Source organism: Megalopta genalis, chromosome 5 (genome assembly GCF_051020955.1).
Source record: "Megalopta genalis isolate 19385.01 chromosome 5, iyMegGena1_principal, whole genome shotgun sequence".
NCBI classification, from domain to species: Eukaryota; Metazoa; Arthropoda; class Insecta; order Hymenoptera; family Halictidae; genus Megalopta; species Megalopta genalis.
The window spans coordinates 31483941-31505717 of NC_135017.1; the positions used below are offsets into that span (position 1 = coordinate 31483941).

At 33.9% G+C, this 21777-nt stretch overlaps 1 protein-coding gene across 8 annotated transcripts in view; it reads left to right on the top strand.

Moving 5' to 3' along the window:
* Positions 1-21777, top strand: part of LOC117227927 (neural-cadherin) — a 716163-nt gene that overhangs the window by 66248 nt on the left and 628138 nt on the right. Inside the window, exon 1 of one of the 8 annotated variants that reach the window (XM_076522344.1) lies at positions 20990-21007. The exons of the other annotated variants lie outside the window; for them this stretch is intronic. The gene's annotated coding sequence lies outside the window, so the exon portion shown is untranslated. Of the gene's footprint in view, positions 1-20989; positions 21008-21777 lie in introns of those variants that run through there. 8 annotated transcript variants of the gene reach the window in all.

Below are 21777 nucleotides of genomic sequence, written 5' to 3' on the forward strand. Positions count from 1 at the left end.
CTGAGATAGAGTCACCTGTGCAAGTAAATGAAGAGTAAATTGTTATTGAATCGTCGATTTGTTTTAGTTATAGTTTTGTTCCAAACTATGATATAAGATTTAATGAAAAATGCGTCAAACGACCAATGAATGAACAAAATTTTTAATCGACGAACAGTGCTATTCCAGTCAATGATATTGCACAATTTATCATAGTTTCACATTGAACGCACCTTAAAATACAAATGATAGATTTCAAGTAGCACAGACTAAAATAACTGCTAATCAAACAAATAAAATGTGAAACAAATTATAAGCACAAACAAAACACCGTCTGCAAGATATTTGCAGACGTCTAATACAACTATTGCATAAATAATGTGAAAAGGTTACGATTGGATTATGAAAGGTTATGAAAAATCCGCAGTCTTGTTATGATAAACGTTCCTTTCTCATATGTATAAAGCGCTTTCATATAAGATCCTTCTTAATGAAGCCTCTAATTTAATATACATGCCATAGTTAAACAAGACATCTAATGTTTAATCAGTAGACTGCGGATCTTCATGCAAAATAAAAATTGTCAGCATCAATTGCAAGACATAGGACACAAACATAAACACGTTTTCTTCTTCTATAATCATTTCATTAAGTACTAATTAATACATTAACGTTCTTAGTTTTTTTAATCTCTCCATTGTTTTAAATTATACTTATCAATTTTTTCCCTATAAATACATAAAATCTGCAGTCTACTAATCAGTTGACTGTTGCGATCTCTTTGAAAAGTGTGTATCTAAAATAAAATAGGTTGCAGAAAATAAGCGATGACAAATATACTACCTAACCTAGATACTATATACAATTTTTTTCAGAATAATCATTTATATATTTTGGTTTGTTCGCTTCATTTAGTCTTGTCCTCCAAAAATTCAAAATATCTTAAAATTCACGAATACATTTTAGTTTTCACTAAAATTGCAATTTTTCATGACAAAATATTGCTATTTCTTCATGGCGACTATTCTCGTTAAAATCAGCTAAAGAAGAAATTAAACAATTTTCGCCTTACCCTAAACAATCCATATCGCCGGCGAAGAATTGAAAGGAAAGTATGCGTGCGATTTCATTCACGATTTTGTTCACGATTTCATTGGACAGAATTTTTGAACTTCAACGAACACACATCGAACACATTCGTGCATTTCAAATTTCTCTTAGGTTCTGCAACGAAGCTTGAAAGGAAGATAAAATTCAAAGATCGCGTTTCTCCAGATCTAGATCCGCGCAGTGAAATATTACCATTAAACAATTTCATGAATAGAAGAAATCTACTTGTGGCCGCGTGTGCCAGTTCGTTCGAGGCGTTCTTCCGCTTTTCTATCAAGAGTCACAAAAGTTAACTCGATAAAGTTGGTTTCCGATTCTGGAATCCGAGGTACCGAAAAAAGTAATTTCCGAGCAAACCAGCGGGGAGAAGTGAATCGGGTTCTCCTCGGCGCGGCGCGGCGTGCCGCCGGCTGATATTTCCTCCGCAACCATCAAGGAAGATATTTTCACAGAAAGACCTACCGAAAATTACGCTTTTCCGCCTCCGCCTCGTTTTCTCGCTGCTTAACCCAGTTTCTCGACGAGAGACACGCCTCGTTAGACGGCCTCTTCCACGATCGGCAAGAGTTCCGGTCGCGAGTTGTCGGAAGGTGTAATGGGGTCGACGGGACAGCGCGGCACCACACCGCGGCCCACAATGCACAGCACAGAGCCGCAGCCCACAACCCGCAGCCCACAGGCTTGCGCTTTCGAGATAATCGGAAATCGAAAATTCCCTTTTCCCGGCTTACGGTCAAGAGGCTGCACTTTCTCCTGTAACAGGCTATCGAACGGGGTCTACGCCAGGGAACCGATGCGGCGCTGCGCGGCACGGCGCGGCGACGCAGCGACCGGACTCATCGACGGCGAGGGCTCGCGATGCTTTCCGATACGTCAAGTATACAGGGTGCAATATCTTTCGTCGAGAACTGGTTCCGCTTTTCTTATCGTATGCCAGTTTGCGGGCACACGGTAGGCTCTCGGCACTTTGACTCGTTCACATGACTGATGGTTCAACCGATTCGGTTTTGTTCTAATTTGAGGTTGAAGCAGTGAATTGCATTTTTACATGTTTATTTAATACTTATCAACTAAAGTATCAGTTATTAGTCAACAGCTGATGTAGATATGTGTCACGCAATATTTTCTTTTCTTGCGTAAATTCTCTTTAGGGGGAAGAAACTAACCTACGAATATTCGGGTATTTTTTTATTTTATTGCTATAATTCACAAACTGTACAAGATGAAAAAATAGTCCTCGAACAAAAGTTACTTCTTTTACATAAATCTATCATGTAATATACGAAAAATATCGATTATTTGTTTATAATTTTTTCCAATTGTTTGAACAATTAGTGCCAGATAATAATTGCTTTCTTGATGGAGGCGACTAGACACATTACTAGATAATAGAATAATAGTCAATATAACACATTTTCGATCTGTATAAAACTTTTCGTGGAGAAAATATATGATTTATATTAAACATTTTTATTATTTATATTTTTTTTATATTTTTTATTTCTATTTATATACTACAGTTTTCCTTCAAATAGTTTCTCTGTGCAATTATATACTATGGTCGATGATCACATGAATATTTTTAAGTTATTTTTTTCGTATCAACTTTTCGATCCATTTTCTACCAAGAACACAATAATTTTAGTGGTGTGATGGAATATTGTCCGTAAAATAACTTGTTATTAATAGTTATTTGGGAATAGGAAATGAAAATATTTAATGAATTAACATTTGAATTCATAAATTTTTAGCTAATAATAGTACTATATAATAAATGCAATTTAATAACTTTTTGTGATTACAATGATTTATTCGATTAGAAATCTAATAATGTCAAAAAAATGAGCTATTTTGTAATACTTTTAAAAAATCATATATTTACAGCGATATTGCATTCACGATTAGAAATCCAATAATGTCAAAAAATGAGCTATTTTGTAATACTTTTAAAAAATCATATATTTACAGCGATATTGCATTCACGCTCTTATGTTACATACTGTATATGTATTTTAGAATCTTTTCGGAAGTTTATGTTCTGAACTTCGTAGTATGAGAGTTGGATATCCGTCTCCTTTTTTCTTCGAATGTTTCTAACTTCCTTTTTCATGTATGCGTGGACTGTCTTTAAAATTACTAATATGTTGTATTTTGTAATATGTAGAAAATTAGTACAACAGAGTTTAAACAATCTCATTGTAGTTAGTCACCAAAAAATTCAGAATTGAAAACAAACAAAGGGAAAACGATAAAATACTATGCATTGGTTCACAAAGCCTATCGGAATTCCTTTATTACATAAAAGCGAACGACAGTATTTCTATTTATACTACAGTTTTCCTTCAAATAGTTTCTCTGAGCAATTATATACTATGATCGATGATCACATGAATATTTTTAAGCTATGTTTTCGTATCAACTCTTCGATCCATTTTCTACCAAGAACACAATAATTTTATTGGTGTGATGGAATATTGTCCGTAAAATAACTTGTTATTAATAATTATTTGGGAATAGGAAATGAAAATATTTCATGAATTAACTTTTTAATTCATAAATTTTTAGCTAATAATAGTACTATATAATAAATGCAATTTAAGACCTTTTTGTGATTACAATGATTTATTCGATTAGAAATCCAATAATGTCAAAAAAATGAGCTATTTTGTAATACTTTTAAAGAATCATAAAAAATTGTTACACAAATTATAGAAAATGGGAATCCGGGATTCTCGTTATCGATACGGGCGTTACAGATTCGTGCTTTTGATATAATTCAAAACCATATGAATCATATGGTTTTATAGATATTATCATTCTCTAATCCCATTGTGTATTTTATGGATTTACTCGTTTTGTCAGTATATTTGCAGAAGATAAAATCGTATATCAATCATACGATAACGAGATATTGTTACCGTTCTGAAAACAAGGGAAACAAATGATTAAGACGAATGTCAATAAATAGACATTAACACTAAACATACCAAGCAGTAATACTAACTGGCATGTACTGTTTCACAAAAGTGAGAAGACCGAATTTATTTGGAGTTTGTAAAGTTTGTATTATAAAACTTGCTTCAATAATATAACTTATTCAAGCGTTTTCGACGAAAGAGTGTCGGAACTTTGCAGAATTGCAAAATAAGAAAGCGGTCACTTTGACAGCGGTAGGTTTAGTGTTAAGAATGTTAATAACAACTAATAACAGTCTTTACAAATAATTTGTAACTGTTCTTTTCTGTTTGAAAATGCAAGTCGAGGCCATGATAGCCAGACGATTGAGTCAGATTTCAAATCAAAGGTGTGGGGGTCGGTCACGAGACGCGCTAGAGTGCATAACGATTGAACATTATAATTCTAAGACCAGTGTATGCTATCGAGTCGTTTGTCTAGTCGAATACGTTGTCGTAGGTATAGCTCAGCATTACGAACGCAATTGACGCTGTTCGTTGTTAACACACGAGATAAAATGCTCTCTCTTCTCTGTGTTGCATGTTCTAAGGAAAAGTAGGAAATATGGTTGCTCTAGATTTCGTCGGAGCCACGATATCTTGTAACTGATACGTGCATTATACATTTATATTATTAATTTGTACCTCGAGAAATCTTTCTTTATATAGTATCACAACGTTTCAACATCATCTCTTCTCATAAAAGAAAAAGATTTAAAGCTAGGAATTGCTAAGCTTCGGAAAATAATTGTTATACCTGGAATAATTGGTATACCTGAAACAGGTATGCAAAACCGAAGAAGTCTTGCAATTGTTATACATAGTATACAGTAAATTCTTTCTAATTGTCCCTGAACTTGTGTACAAAAATGGACAATTTGGAAAGAGGAGATACGATTGTTCGAGCCTTGCGTCTCGTTCTTATAGTTGTACGAATAATCGTATCTCCTCTTCCCAAACTGTCCATTTGTTACCGTTCTGGTAACAAGGGAAACAAATGATTAAGACGAATGTCAATAAATAGACATTAGGAGAGAATTTACCGTATCGATTCTGATTTCTCGATTTCGGTTTTTCAGAACTGATTTATCGCATTTAAAGTCAAAACAAACGTACCTTGTAACAGTTATTAAGATATTTATAAAAAATATTATATATATATATATATATAAAAAAAATTTACGAAAGACATGTTTGAATTTTCATTGTAGGCTTTGTCATTGTAGATTTTAAAGCAGTTATTCTGTTTTAAAAGGTGTCCGAAAAGTTTCATCAGTGTTTTACATTGTAGAAAAATTTCCGATAAAACATAGCCGGGAATACTTAGAAACATTTATCTTTTTATTTATCAATTTTTGTCAACGTATTTTCTATGGTATTCTTTCTAGGTACGTTAGTTTTTCTATAGACTTTAATGAAACATGTGAAAATTTAAATCAATTGTCAGAAACTTGACATTCAAATATCAATTTTACCAGTCTGAGTCCGAACAGACCCTGAATCCGCCGTTCGTATGTTAAAAGAACGAAATGCCATTCATACTTAACAGGTTCTTACTAGAAATCTCCATCACTAGTCAGACTCGTCAAAGTAGGGAAAGGTTTACTGAAAGCTGTACAAAACCTTCGCGATTTCGCAGAAAGCCTCCTCTACACGTGGTTCGCAAATCTGGGTAAATTCCGAAGCTTGGGTAGAGGACTATACATGTAGAGCGAGTATACCAGAAGTAACTAAGATGTATGGAAGCAGAGGAGAATATAGGATGACGCGGAGGAAGCATTCCTTGTCTCGAGGAACACTCTTTTTACGTTTCTCTTACCTTTTCCGCGCAATGTGCCCGTAACGGTCCAGAAGAACTGGAAATTTACCGGGATTTCGGGCGTATTTTTATTTGAAAGTTTCCCAGTGTCTGCTCGCTCTAGGACAGAGATTTAATGTCTTGAGTTCCGAGGATGTCGCACGAGGAACTTCGTGTTTTTACGCTCGATTTATCTGCGTCTGCGATACGTTAAATACTCCCGTATGGCCGAACACGACGTATTTTTCAGAAGCTTGTTCCTCACGTGTGCCGCTACAAACTTTCGAGACTTATCTTTATTGTTGCTGTATGTATACATATGTATATGTATATGAACGTATCAAGTTTTGTAGCGAGTTTTATGCGTTTCCGATTCATCGAAGAACGAAGAAGGAAAGAAGATAAGAAAGATACCAAATAAATGAAGTCGTTCCGCCACTTTAATTTAGCTCTTTTAAAACCCAATATTGAATGTATCGACCTTTTATAAAAATTGATTTGAAACTTGTTCATTTCAGAGTATGGAAGAGGCTATTGTTATTTTAAATTCATGGTTTTCCGGGTTTATGATAAATACCAAGGTATACATACAGCTCAATGCATCTACTCAATATTGGATAAAAGCTACAATGAGCCAGCATCGCGTCATGGATAAATTCCAGTTCGAGTTGAATGTTTATGTAGTAAAATATTACATAAAACGTAGTATCTATACTGTTACTCGTTTCATAAATAGTAAAATTAATGTCTGTATAATTAGTGATAATATGTACAGTGGCAAGCATATAATAAGGAAATACATATACAGGGTGGGGCATTTTAACCCGAGAAAGATAACCTACGTCGCGGAGGCGCCTGCGAAGACTGTTGATTTTTGTTAATTTTTCATAGAGGTCTAGTGATTTAAGTTTAAAATTACTTAAAATATAAAAAAATATAATATAAATGCATTTTATTTTTACAATAATGCCAAACCTTTAAAATGACTAGATTAACTTAAATAAATATCCATTGTTAGTATAAAATTGACGCCTTAGAAAAGCATGCGCCTCTGAAGCGTATGGTTATCTTTTACGTACGTTGTCATATGGTTATCTTTCTAGGGTTAAAGAGGTTACCTAAATAACTTACTTATTTTTAAAGATAGGAAAAAATGTATTAGACCAAACTTACTTGGTATCGGGGGCTCATATATATATAATCTGGTATTACCAATTTTTCTGTAGGTGGAGGCGTCAAGGAGATATGAAGGACAATTCTGTTCTTTTAAATGGAACAGTAAGTCTTTTTACTTACATTCTGATAGAGTGTTTCGAAGCGAATACACTGAACTATTACGAAGGTCATTCAAGGTCACCCAAAGTCAACTGCAAGAGAAAATAAATTGTCTCAGAGTACTTTTCGAATACTTGTGTATCATGTGTGTGTATTACGTGACACGGGTCACGAAAGATAAACAAACATTCAATCACATTGTACGCTTATCTGTATCCTCAAACATTATTGGTAATTTTAAATTATCTGTTTTAGAAAATAATTTGAAGAAAAATTCAGAGATTTATACATTTCAGCGAAGGATTAGAAATGTCGTAAATATTTCTGGACTTTTCGTAATAAATGTCATATGGTCACAGTGTTGTGGTCGTTGCATTGGACTTGATCTTAGCTTTTACATAATGACGATAAAAATTGCACACAAGTAAATAGATGACATTATTTTTTGATTAAATTTATAAACAAATTTGTGTGATTATTTGCAATTTTACTGTATTTTAGCTTTGCTTTTCTGTGTCACTTTGGGTGACCTTATTCATTGTATTCGCCTCGAAACACTCTATCAGAATGTAAGTAAAAAAACTTACTGTTCCATTTAAAAAAACAGAATTACATCTCCTTGACGCCTCCACCTGCATTTTCTCCTATCTTCAAAAACAAGCGAGTTATTCAGGTGATCTGTTTAAAATGTCCCACCCTGTATAATAACTATTTCAAATTCGACCAAATGACTTTAATTTTGTTGAGCTGTCAGATCAATTAGTTTATTAGAGAATTAGGGAATTAGATTTCAATTGGATGGAATGGTAACAAGATTAAAGAACAATGTTTTTTGAACTTTTTTGCCTATAACGAAAATTTAACGATCTGCTCTATTTTTTGTTGAAATTCCTGTAACACTGCTATTTTCATGAACTTCGAAAGCTAACGGTTCATAACAACGTTAATCGATTCAATTAAATTTTCAGCACGCATATAAAATAGCGAAATCTAGTAAACGTATTTTTTAAATTTTCATTATACTCTCGGATAAAAAAGTTGAGAAACATCACTTTTTAATTTGCTTTACCATTCGAACCAATAGAAACCTAAACAAATGTATACTCGTTCTCTAACCAAATAGTCGGTGTAACATCCAAAAAAATTCATTTCATTTGGCACAATTTTTAAATAGTTATTAAATAGGTTTACGTACTTATATTTATACATATATTACTCTATTTATATGCTGACCACTGTATGTATACGGTAAACCACGACAGTGTTCAAACGCCTTTCAGTATGAAATCAATTCTTCCAAATTTGGACCAAACAATTTGTGTTCTTTTGAGATGTTAAAGGGAATAGTTAACAAGGTAATGTCTAAAAAATTGAATTGTAATTGGTTAGAGTGACAAGTAGTATATAAAAATTCTCGGTAACATATGCATGCTGAAAAATTCATTGAAATCACTTGGCTTTCTGTCAATCAATTTCGGTCAGAATACTTACAAGTAACTGAAATCTAAAAAACGTATTGTTTACATATTTTGTTTTTTTTCTTGTTACCACCACCAATTGCGATATTTGTAAAAATTTTTGTAGTCATTGTCTAGCAAACTAATACCTCGTACATTTCAAAAAAGTTATTCAATTTTTAAACCGTTCGGATACTTTCATTGCCCAATACAGTAAATGTTCCCTAATTGACGCTCAGATTGTGCAAAAATGGACAATTTGAGTAGAGGCGTTACGAGATACGGTTTATAGTTACCGAGTGACAACTCTCCTCTACCCAGATTATCCATTTTTGCACAATCTGAGCGTCAATTAGGGAGAATTTACTGTATTTTGTATTCTAACTACTTGATCAGTTTGAGAAAGGAGTTATTAAAAAATTATTTAATAATTTTGCAATTGGCGATATTTCCAAAATTTACATATTGATCGCCAATCCATATTGCAATTTTCAAAAAGTATTACAAGTTTTATTGTAATTATCATTTCCACAAAATAATGTAGACGTATCTATATTATGTCTACAATTTACCGATCAAAAACAAAAACTATATATATACTTCTCGATATTCTAAAAAAATTCGTCATTGAAGAGTTTTTGTTGCGAATATTGTAATATATAATATTCATATTTAATATGCAATATTCTTACACAATATGCAGTATTGTAAATGTACAATATTCACAGCTTGAACTCTTGAGAAATGAACGTTTTAAAAATATTGAGAAGTAATTTTTCTTTTCGATCAGTCAATTAAAATATGTATGAGCGTCGATCAATTAGGGCCCCCTCCTGATTATGGCACGCTGCCTACTCACAGCAAGCGGGTAGGGGAATGAAGGTGGATGTCATTAACGCACAGGTAGCATTTGTTTTAATGATGTGAAAGGCTAGAACTCGTTCCAGTTGTATTATCGAGCGTTCCTCAAACAGCGTCAACGAAGTTTGTGTCCTAGCTAATTCGATAAATCGAAGTTCGGGGAAGAACAATGGCCTGCGATCGTTTCACGTCACTAATCGAATATTAGCGTAGCACAATGAACGGCATCTACTTACGTCAGTATTTTCCTTAAGTGTACTCAACAAGCACGCCTCGATACTATATAGAGGGTATGCAGCAAGTATCGGTGATTACGCAATGCCGTTCGCTTTTCCTCGGTCGTTCTCATTTGATATTGCGTGATTTCAGCAAAAATCTTACCAAAAGATTGCACATTTTCACACAAATACAGACTTTTTGAAACGATTTAATTATTTAATGGAAACGATGAATGAACGAACATGCATTTATTCGGTTCTAAGAACTTCAAAATCTTTTTGAAAATTGGTCGTAGTGTCGAATGCATATAATTTTCTGTCATCGTTGGATGCACTGATGATTAAATTGCGGATCCTTATGCAGATTCTCATTTTCATATGTGATTCTACAAAAATTAATATTAATGAAAAATTTCGTTCGTCACCTAAAAAGTTGTGTATAAGTTTTCTCGATTTTTATAAATATGCACATGTCATAAATGCATAAAAATCCATATTTTATTTTGATGTGCATTATTTGTGTACAATATTCAACATTTATTTTTACGAGCTTTTATTCTAAGCAAAATGGAATATTAATCAATTGACTTTGTATACAAATTTGGTTATTTATAAAATCCGAAAGCTGTTCACTTCCTCCGCCAATTTCGTATCTCCTGGATCAAATTTTTCTCGTTTCGTGCAATAATTTGTGAATTTTATTTCGAATGTTTTGATAATCCGTGCTCCTCGACATTTCAGCAGCAATTTTCGATACTTCCAGTACTCTTGAAAATGTTTAGCCGATCTGATTCGCGCACTTGACTTTGTAGATTTACGCTCATCAGGTATTAAAATTCTATTTACTAAACAATTCCCATTACACGGCCGTCTGTGTTGTTACAAGATTTGATTGATTACGTGCACCAATAGCGGCCGGTGAAATACAATATTTGCCAGGCCAACGAACTCGAAACGTCAATATTGCAGGATACCTATAGGGAGTCGGCTGTTATTTCAGGAGGAAGGAATCGATCGCGCGTGCCTGGTCCGATGATCGTTGTCTCCCTCATTCAGTGAACGTTGCGACCTGCGCCCCGGCTCGGAACCCCTCATTAACCCCTTTCAACGATTCGAGTACTCGCGATAATAACCCCTGTTATTACCGGTTTTTTGGCCTCCCTTCTCGTTGTCCGTTAAACGGGCATTTTGCCGGCCAGACGGCCACGTCACTTTCTTAGAAAACATTGCCCGCTTCGTTAGTATGCGGCACTACATCTTCGTAATTGGCTTAATTAAACTCCCCACGTTTATTGCTAATCACCAACACGCTGCCACTCCGCGTCCCTTGAATTCGTGCACTTTTCCGTGGACTTTTTGCAGTACGATCTCGCATATCAACAGCCATACTGGCACGCATGAAACTTCGTAGGATCTCGAAACTCATTAGCTTTTTCTTTGTCAACTACAATATAAGATTGCAATGATTGCTCCTACAAGCAGTGTACCATGTGTTCATTTGAAAACTTTAGATCTGAATATCTCGAAAACAACACATTTATCGAAAAAATATTGAATAGAAAAGTTACTCGATTTCAAGGATGGAATATAACTATTTTCTTTTTATTTTATTATTTTTTTGATCACATTGAAGGTTACTTGGAGAATCAGATTGATTCTTTAAATGGAAACCTATATTTTTATTTGTAAATTTTCATTCTACGCGGAGAAAGAATCAACTTTTGTATGGAACATTTTTTATTCAGATTTTATCTCGCAAGGATATTTAATAAAATGAGAAATTTATTTATTTATGAAAGTTCTTTATTTTTTTATCATTTTACCTCGGGAACGAGGGTAGTTTGTTCATTATTTCGATTCTTTACTTGACATCGAGTAACTTTTGTATTTAACATTTTTCGAAAAACGAAAACGTGTTGCTTACGAGATATTTAGATATACAATTTTCAAACGAACACCCCGTATAGTCTCGCATACGATATCTTAAGGCCGTAAAATTGACCGAACCATACAGTTATCGTGTCCGAAAGTGGGAACAATGGATCTATACAAAGAAATCTTGCACCCACATTAAACTCACATCAAGCTTCGTTGTCCCGACCACCGCAACATTATTCTTTTACGGCCCAATCGATTTTACAGCCTGAAGATATCCTGTACGCGACTACGTATACGGGGTGTTCATTTGAAAATTTTAAATCCAAATATCTCGTAAGCAACACATTTTCGGGAAAAATGTTAAATACCAAAGTCAATCGATTTCAAGTAAAGAATCGAAATAATGAACTACCGTCGTTCCCAAAGTAATATGATAAAAAAAATAAAGAACTCTCATAAACAAACAAATTTTTCATTCTATTAAATATCCTTGTGAGATAAAATCTGATTAAAGAATGTACCATACAAAAGTTTATTCTTTCTTCGCGCAGAATAAAAATTTACAAATAAAAATATAGGTTTCCATTTAAAGAATCAATCTGATCCTCCAAATAACCTTCAAAGCGATCAACAATAACAAAATAAAAGAAACTTCCTTCCTTGAAATCTCGAGTAATTTTTGTATTTTTTTTGAATAATTTTTTAGACTTTTTCGGGAAGTGTATACTCTACTAAATGTGCATAATCTTAGAAAAATCGTCAATCTTCTCATGTGAAGGATTACACGACATTATTCAGTATAATTTTGTTGCTGGTAATAAGAGTTATGTTGTACACTTGTTTATACAATGATTTTGCTTCTGGCTGGTTGACAAAAAAATGTTGATAAGCAAATTTTAAGCAACTCGTTTTGCACAAAATACGTACTACCCGAAACATTTTAGTAGTTTTTACTATGAACAATGCAATTTACATCAGTCAAGTAAAAGTTCAGCACAATTTTTAAATTAAGAAAGATATTTAGTTATTTTTCTATCTTTAAATACAAAACCTTGCATATGATTAGATATTAAACAGCACTACTATTGATCTTACAGGATATATTGTATTGCACGTATATTGTAATGTATGCAATCTCTCTTGCTGTTATATACAAGGTGAGTCTCGTAACACGATGACTTCAAATAACTAAAATACTATTATAACTAAAATTATAACAAAATATTTGTTGTACGAAAAAATATTTCAGGTATAAGTTGCATGGCTTCCAGAGGGACATATAGTATTCTAATCAGTTTTATATTATTTTGCTTTCTTATCAAGATATGAAGGTCGCTTTTAATCTTTTAAATAAAATAGTTAATATATTTCTACCCGAATTCGGATAAAGCGTTGAATTCTACAAAAAAAAGTATTACACCAAATAGGGTCTGAGATACATAACTACTAGGATATTAGCGAAATTTGATTGCGTTTATTAGGAACGACCATTAATAATCAGCGTGACTGTTAACACAACGTAGTGGAATAATTTTGTTCAACTAAGTAATTACCGATTTCAGTTATAAATGTCTCTCACTCCCATTTTTATGATATCCGTAAATGTTATATTATAAAATTATTATTATTATTATTATTATTGTGTTATTTTTTATTATCCGTGAATGTTAGCAACTGGAAAAATTGAATGCAGCGGTCAAGGAAAAGCGACCAGAATTGGTCAATCGTCTTTTTTTGTCATTTTCCACCAGGACAATGCTAGGCCGCACACGTCTTTTTCCACTCGGCAAAAATTGATGGATATTGGTTGGGAATTGATGTTACCCCCACCATATAGACCTGATCTCGCGCCATCGGATTACCACTTATTTCGATCCCTGGACAACTCCCTTCGTGGTAAAACTTTTAATGATGACGACGCTGTAAAATCTCACTTAACTCAGTTTTTGGCCGAAAAGGATCAGACTTTCTACGAGCGTGGAATTTTCAAGTTGTCAGAGAGATGATAAAAGGTCATCGAACAAAATGGAAAATACATTACAGATTAAACTCCATTCCAAGTAAAAAAATTTTTTTATTTCATTGAACAAATCGGCAATTACTTAGTTGCCAACCCAATACATAGGCAACAACGTATCAACCGTGCATGTTCTGCAATAAAAGCAGAAACTCTTGAAAATGTTTCTAATTCTCTAATAATAAGATTTCGAACATCGCTTAAAATAAAACTTATTTCGCTCTCAATTGTGACAATTAATTCTTATACTCTCGTCAGTTAACCACATATCTTACTTACACTACTTTCTTTATAATATCAATTTATTGTATGAAATTATTTCTGTTTCAATTAACGGTATCTTTCGTCATGTTTAAACGTTTTCTGAAACTCGAAGATCGCCTGTGCCTTGCATGAAGCGACTAATAAGTAAATGAGCAAGTGACTTTAATTCACCAGGAAAATTATACGGGCACGCTCACAGGTTTAACTCCCTTGGAGCTGGTATACATTCACGACCACTATTAAACCCTTAAAACGTTCTTTTTAATCGGAAGTCGCCTCTCCAATTGGTTCCCGCCTATACTCTCCAATTACTTTCATTTCCTTACCCTGTAATTCTTTGCACCGCTAACTGAAAAACCGTGCCCATTAATCTCCGATGAGGGAAGGTGTAATTTGCACGAAGGTAAAGGATAACGCGCTTTATCGTATACTATCATTGAAAAATTCAGTAATCCTAAAACGCTACATTTACTCCGTACTTCAGGTTTAATCGTTGTTGCCACGGTTCGGTATTACCGGAAAGAGTCTAATGCAATTCCAAACGCTAGAAGTATCGAGTAATCATAGTAAAACTATGTTTCAAGAAAATCCTATCTGATGACTTTTTCAAATAAATTCCGACAAATATATTTCTCTCATTTCGGAAACAATAGACGTGAATTACTTTCTTTATTTTGACCTTAATATTTGGGCTTTCTTTGGATCTGAGCGTAAAATTAAAAAGTCAGCCAATTTCGTTGCTATACATGCACAATGAATACGTTGTGTCATTTAATTTCTGACATTTCAAAAATTTAAAGATAACGTTTCACTTTAGAAATGTTAAGAATTCCTTTTTAATAACAAGGTCGTCTTTTCTGAATACATTTAATATTCGTTTATTGCAGTTGCCTGTGAAAAGAACCAAGTTATACAAAAAGAAACTATAGTCCTCGCGCGACAAGAAAGCACCTTTGTGTTTACATTCCTCCTCTTACTAGCTGTCCCACTGCCGCAATTAGTGAATATTACGATCTTGAATTGTTTGTAACAGAGACTGAAAACCGAAATGTTTTGAGGTATAGTTATTATATCGGTATTTGTTCCATGTTGTTATAACATAACCTACGTAACATACCGCTATATGATGTTCATATTCGTAAAAATATGGAAATATATACCGATATGTAACGTCGATACCGATTCAAATATCGTATGACGTCATACTGATATTTCGGTATTTCGGTTTCAATAAAGTTTATGAAGGTACAACCGAAAAATACCGATATGTATTTCGTATTTGGTTTGTAATTCATAACGTCAATATTTTCAGAATGCATATAGGTTACTGACAATGAGATTTACAAAACGCATTTTTTAAGTTTTCGTTATAGGCTCAGATAAAAAGGTTCAAAAATGTAGATTTTTTAAATCACTGTACAGAAGTCTAGTTCCTGTATCATCTAAAAAAAAAACAAATTGAAGTCATTTAATCCAATTTTGAATGCTTATTAAACTGACTGTATCAAAGACCGTTATGCAACATTGATCGATCTCCAGCGATTTGATAGCTGAGAAAATAAAAAATCAGGCAACCAAACTCATTAACTAGAAAGTTTTCAGTTTATTTTTTACATAAAGAGAAGGCCATCGTGATGAATTCGCGAAGCATGAAACTACTGGTTTTGTTACTAATACGTTGAGCTCCTTATTTTTAAATTTAAAATCATTGAACGTCAAACTCTTTGATAACCACAAAATATTACTATCGATCAACATTATCGAAATTACTTAGTCTAGTCCAGGTTGGTAAAGTTCTCCTTCGAACACCGGATATTGCACTCCGGATATCATCCTGATTGACACTGACTCAAGTGACTGTAATTGATTGAGAGTTCGAATTAACTCCACACTAATCTCTGTGTCGAACAGTCTCGGCTGACACTGGTTCTGTAACTCTTTAATCTGCACTGTGCGACTGTCTGATGCTAAATCAGTGGAAGAATGACTGTCTTATCGCTAGTTAAATGAATGTCTTAATATACTAGGAGCAAAGACATTATTAAAGGAAGCTAAGTTCTCCTTATTATGTTCACTAAATACTAAAAGGTGATTATGAAAGTGTTACTAATTTCAAATTTATACACAAATTTGTACATAAATTTATAAATAAATTTAATTATCTCAAAAATTTACTTAAAAATTTTATATTTTTATAATCTTATTATACATTTATATTTGAGTTTTATTATAAATCAACATATGATTCTAAAATTTATTATGAATATATATATATATATATAAATTCAAATTCTATTAGAAATTTATTTAACTCTAATCCTTTTCTATAACTTAATCTGTAACACGGCATGGGGCCAATAGTAACACAATATTTCTTCCCAAATTAAACGATTAATTAATCTGAATTGCGATAAAAAAAGCGAAATAATTTCATTTATACACTAAAAATGAGGATAAACCTCCGTAATTGCAGGCTATTCTTATTCCTTTCTTTTCTTATCGCTTTTTAATTGTCTTTCTTCTCCATTTTCATTCATATTCTGTTCCTATATAATATTAGGAACCTAGGAACCTACATAATATTAGAACCCTTTTTAGGATCCTATAAATATTAGTATAGATGGTTGATATTCGTATTGATGCTATTTGCACCATTACTTCATATAACGTTGCTTCTGTATATTAACATTTCGATTAGTATATACAAGGTGTCCGATTTTAATCTACAAATGAAAGCAACTCGTTAATTAGACGCTGCATAAAATATGTTTCCCACAGAAATTAAATGGTTCCGAGGCAGCTACAAGATGACGTAATTCATTTTTCTATAAGTGGATGCGTGCAAGGCAAACTCATACGGAATCATATAATTTTGAATATACTTGTTGGTTCACTTCATCGTTCCGTACAAAAAAAATATTAGACCTCATATGTTAAAAAATTATTAATTTACGAGATACTTAAGTGCAAATATTGCAAGGTTGTACAAAAAAGTATTCGTCAAAATGCAATATTTGCACTGAAGTATCTCGTAAACTAATAATTTTTGGACACATTAGGTCGAATATTTTTTTGTTCGGAACGATGAACTGAACCGATAAGCGTATTCAAAATTATACGATTCCGTTTGAGAAAACAAAGTTAATCTTAATTTGTCTTGTACGCGTCCACTTACAAAAAAATGAATGATGTCATCTTGTAGCCCCCTCGAAACCATTTAATTTTCGTGGGAAACATTTTTTGTGCAGTGCGTAATTAACGAGTTATTTTCGTTTATACATTAAAATCGAACACTCTTTATATTAACTGCATATATATCTGGTTAAAATAACAATGGAACTGTAGTATTGCATAATACATTCAAAATGTACAACGATAGTTGTAATAGATTTTCGATTAGTTACCATGTTACGTTCCACCCTAATTTCCCCTGTAGATTCCCATAGAAATATCTATCCAGCACGTGGATAGATAAGGATGGGAAACTCTTTACTGTCGAATACTAGGAACCGCCTTGCACTGGCACACACGTGGGTTTACGATGCGTTAACGACTATTAAGAGGCAGGAAGAGCTCGAAGGTATCCTGGCAATAAATCTTTTCAGATAGCTACAGCTAAAGGATACAACCGAAAAAAACAACGATCGAAACCTGCAAACCACGTGAACCGAAACCCGAAGTTCGAAAACAGCTGGCAGTGATACCCGACTCATAAACCGAAAGTTCTACATCAGGCATAGGCGAGTCATTTCGGCCGCGGGCCACAAGCTTCGCTACTACTACTCCATGCACGTTGCTACACGTAACATGAACAGCCGCGCTTCGAGCATAGAAGAAACAATGTCATATTGTTTCTCGTGTCGCGCGAGTGCGTGAGGGACAACCCATGACCAGATTTGGTCCACGGGCCACGACTGTTCTACATGATCTTTAAGAGGCTCTTATGTAAAGGACCTTCCAACAGAAGCTACCAATACTTTTTTGCACTAAACATACGTATGAATTTAAAAAAATCGACAAATTATTATTGTAACCTTTGGTACGATCGTTTTCAATCAAGTATGAAATACAATATCATTTAAATGACGACCCCAACTTTTTTTACGTTTCATTACCCTTTTTTCGAAATTTGTTGACATTCTCGCACAGTGGCTGCTTAATCTCTTCAATGAATTGTCGGATGTTATCGTTCAGTTATTTTTCATTTTTGTTATAGGTTCAGATAAAAAAAAGTTAAAAAACGAGAGCTTTTTTATTATTATTCGATCATTTCAAGTAATAGCAAAATTAAAAAGGAAAGCATTTTAGTCATTGTCTAGTAGAATAGTTCCTCTACCATCTAAAAAGAACTCAAGACATTTATTCCAGTTTCAAAAAAGTTATGGCGTTTTAAAAGGTGTACTTTTTTCAGTTTTAACGACTTTTATTTACCAAGAAGCTATCATTAGTTCCTATTGAAAGACTCTTTAGTAGTGAGGTTTGAGATTTGTAGTATGCAAGTGTGTGTATGTACACTCATACACGAAAGTATTCGAACGCTTACGTTTCGTCGTAGATTTCGCGGTCCTAATTCTGTGTGTTCCAAGAAGAAAGCCATTTATTAGCAAGAAAAATAAAATTGTACGTTTAAAATTCGCCGAAAAATTTATTTATGAAAATAATTCATTCTGGGACAAAGTATTAGTCTCTGATGAGAGTAAATTTAACGTTTTTGGTAGCGATGGACGTAAAAGTGTTTGGAGGAAAAAGAACACAGAATTAGAACCGCGAAATCTACGGCCGATTATAAAACATAATGGTGGATCTGTATTAGTTTGGGGCTGCATGGCATCTAGCGGAGTGGGAAACCTTGTGTTCATCGATGGGATAATGGACAAAACGAAATACTTAAAAATTTTGCAGGAAAATTTAGAAAGCAGTGTATCAAAATTGAATTTATCTAGCGATTGTTGGTCTGACAATGATCCGAAGCATACCGTTAAAATAGTCAAAGAATGGGTATTGTATAATGTTCCACACGTGGTGCCACCACATCCACCGCAAAGTCCCGATTTAAACCCCATTGAACATTTATGGGATGAAGTAGAAAGACGATTAAGAAATACGGTTATTACTTCGAAAGAAGCGTTAAAACGAAATATTATTGAAATATGGCAATCGATAGATGCAAATGTTACTTCTAAGTTGGTCCACTCAATGGAAAACAGACTTAGGGCTTTTATAAAAGTAAAAGGTGGATCAACTTCCTATTAAAACCTTTAATCGTTCAATCTAAATAACTATTAATTGTTTCGTTCGAATACTTTTGTGAGCCATTTCTGGTACGTGTTTACAATAAATGTACTGTGAAAACGCTATATATTGTTGAATTGTTTTCTAATTTTGCTTACGCAGTCTTAAGACCCATCCCTTGTTATATGTGTCATATTATATCAAATGCTTCAGTTTAATACATATATTTTATTAATTGAATGTTATAAACGTAAGCGTTCGAATACTTTTATGTATGAGTGTATGTGTGCCTGATATATGAAGTGAGTAAGAAGAGTGAAGGAATAAACTGGTTCGATAGAATGTTGTATGATTGATTAAAACTATTTTTACCGATATTTCGTTTAATACTTACGAAATATTTGATGACTACTTTTTGATGGTATAGAACGTAGGAAACAATTTTTATTAAAAATTATTGAAAATAAAAATAAAAATAGTGTTAAATATAAATTGTCACTCGACGCTATGCGTAGACATAATGTTAACGGGATTGCGTTCGAACGTTTGTACGAAAATACAACCATTTTACTTCTAACTATTACGCTTACCTTGGAATGACGTTTCCGTCATTGCGTTAGTAGCAGCATTTCGTTAGAATTTCGCCAGCATTTCACCAGTACATTTCGCATGAAATATCCGATATCCGGTTGAAATTCTTAATTACGAAATAATCAGAGCCGCGAATGGCTCTCAGGATTCTATCGCATTTAAACTGCGACGATGATCGATTCCTGTGGTGTGTGCATCGGTGTACGTCAGTTACAATAGTTTTCGCAACGTAGCCACCGTTGTATAACCGGCGCGGCGCGGCGCGGCGCGGCGTTCAATCTGCAAATTGATACTGACGCTAACGAACGATCTGTCGATTCCTGCTGCACGACCAGCTTCGTCCCCCGCATACGTATATCGTGCCAATTTGCCGGCAGCTCATTCCGTGTATCCTTCGAATTCGCTGATAACCCTTTTTCGATATCGTTGTTACTGATTTTCGACGATTTAATTGCCGGATCGTATCGTTACGTGGACTCCTCCGGGCGTTATGCCGCGCCGCTGTGTTCCGGGATTAATTTAATGCTGCATCGGTCGGAGCGATGATATCGATTAACGTGCAAGACTCGAAGAACGCGGGAGCAAAATGCAAGGGTGATTTAAAAATATTGATAAAACACGAGGGGTGTGCCGGTGTTCGGAATCGAACAAGAGCCCGGATAAAAATAAGCGTTAATTGACCTTTTTAGAATTATATGCTCCCTTTGATCGAGGAAGTGTTACCCTGCGATGTTACTCATGCATCGATATATGCGCACGTCTGTGCCTGTGTGTTGTGACATAAATCGAGTATCATTGTACAGGGTGTCCAAGGTTTTTTCGACTAAATGGTATCAGCATGTTCTATGTGCGAAAATAAGATGAAAATGTCATATAAACGTAGGCTCGGAAATGCTTCGTTAAAAAATTGTAAGAAAAATACGAAACAAGAACGGACTCATTTTCTTTCCATGTAGAAATATGTTAGTAGTGTTTCTCTCATTTGTATTTATTTATTCAAGTTAGGTTTACTAATTCGTTCAACTTTTCATAAATTTCAATGTTCTCTATTATCAAATACGGGCGAGATTTCGAAGCTAACAAATGTATAGTCCTCACGTGACAAGAAGGCACCTTTGTGTTTACATCAGCTAGCTGCCGCAGTGGGGCAGTCAGTAAGTGGGGGAATGTGTACACGAAGATGCCTTCTTGTCGTGTGAGAACTATGTATAGATAAATTTTTCCAATCAGTCCGTTGTTATTCGTGTTTTTCTTATAATTCTTTATTACAGCATTTTTGAGCCTATGTTTATACGACATTTTTTTCTTCCTTTCGCTCGTAGAATATGCTGTTACCATTTGGCCGAAAAAACCTGAGACACTCTGTGCTATAGGTACGTACTTATACATATACAGTAGCGGACATGTGATTAAAACGAAATATGCTTATCGACCCTGGCTTGTTCGATGTTTATGAACCTTAGCAAATCTCACTTTTCGATTTTTGATACTCACAGGGAGATTACCCAGATGTCCAATTAGTTTTCAAAATCTAATGATTACGAGTTATAGTATTTCATTTCCTAGTAAATAATATGAGTGTCATTAGTTCGACAAATTTGGTATTCGTTAGAAAAATGGAGTCAATAAACCATAAATAGCACCGAAAGTGGAGCGTAAATTTTGTTAACTTTTCGAATATTTCTACATTTGTGTGAGTTTAACCTTCTCCTGTTTTTTTTTATATTTAAGCAATTGAACCTCTATGGAGAGGTTATTTTGCAAAAACAATTACAAAAGTGTACAAAAGGTATAGTCGCCTTTCTTACGTAGGAGATCATTTCCGAACGTCATGTTTACTGTTGTATTGGGTTGGCAACTAAGTAATTGCCGATTTCAGTGCTCTCACTCCCACTTTTATGATATCCGTAAATGTTATATTATAAAATTATTATTATTATTATTATGTTATATTAAAATTATTATTATATTTATTATCCGTGAATGTTAGCAACTGGACAAATTGAATGCAGCGGTCAAGGTAAAGCGACCAGAATTGGTCAATCGTAAAGGTGTCATTTTCCACCAGGACAATGCTAGGCCGCACACGTCTTTGTCCACTCGGAAAAAATTGTTGGCTATTGATTGGGAATTGATGTTACAC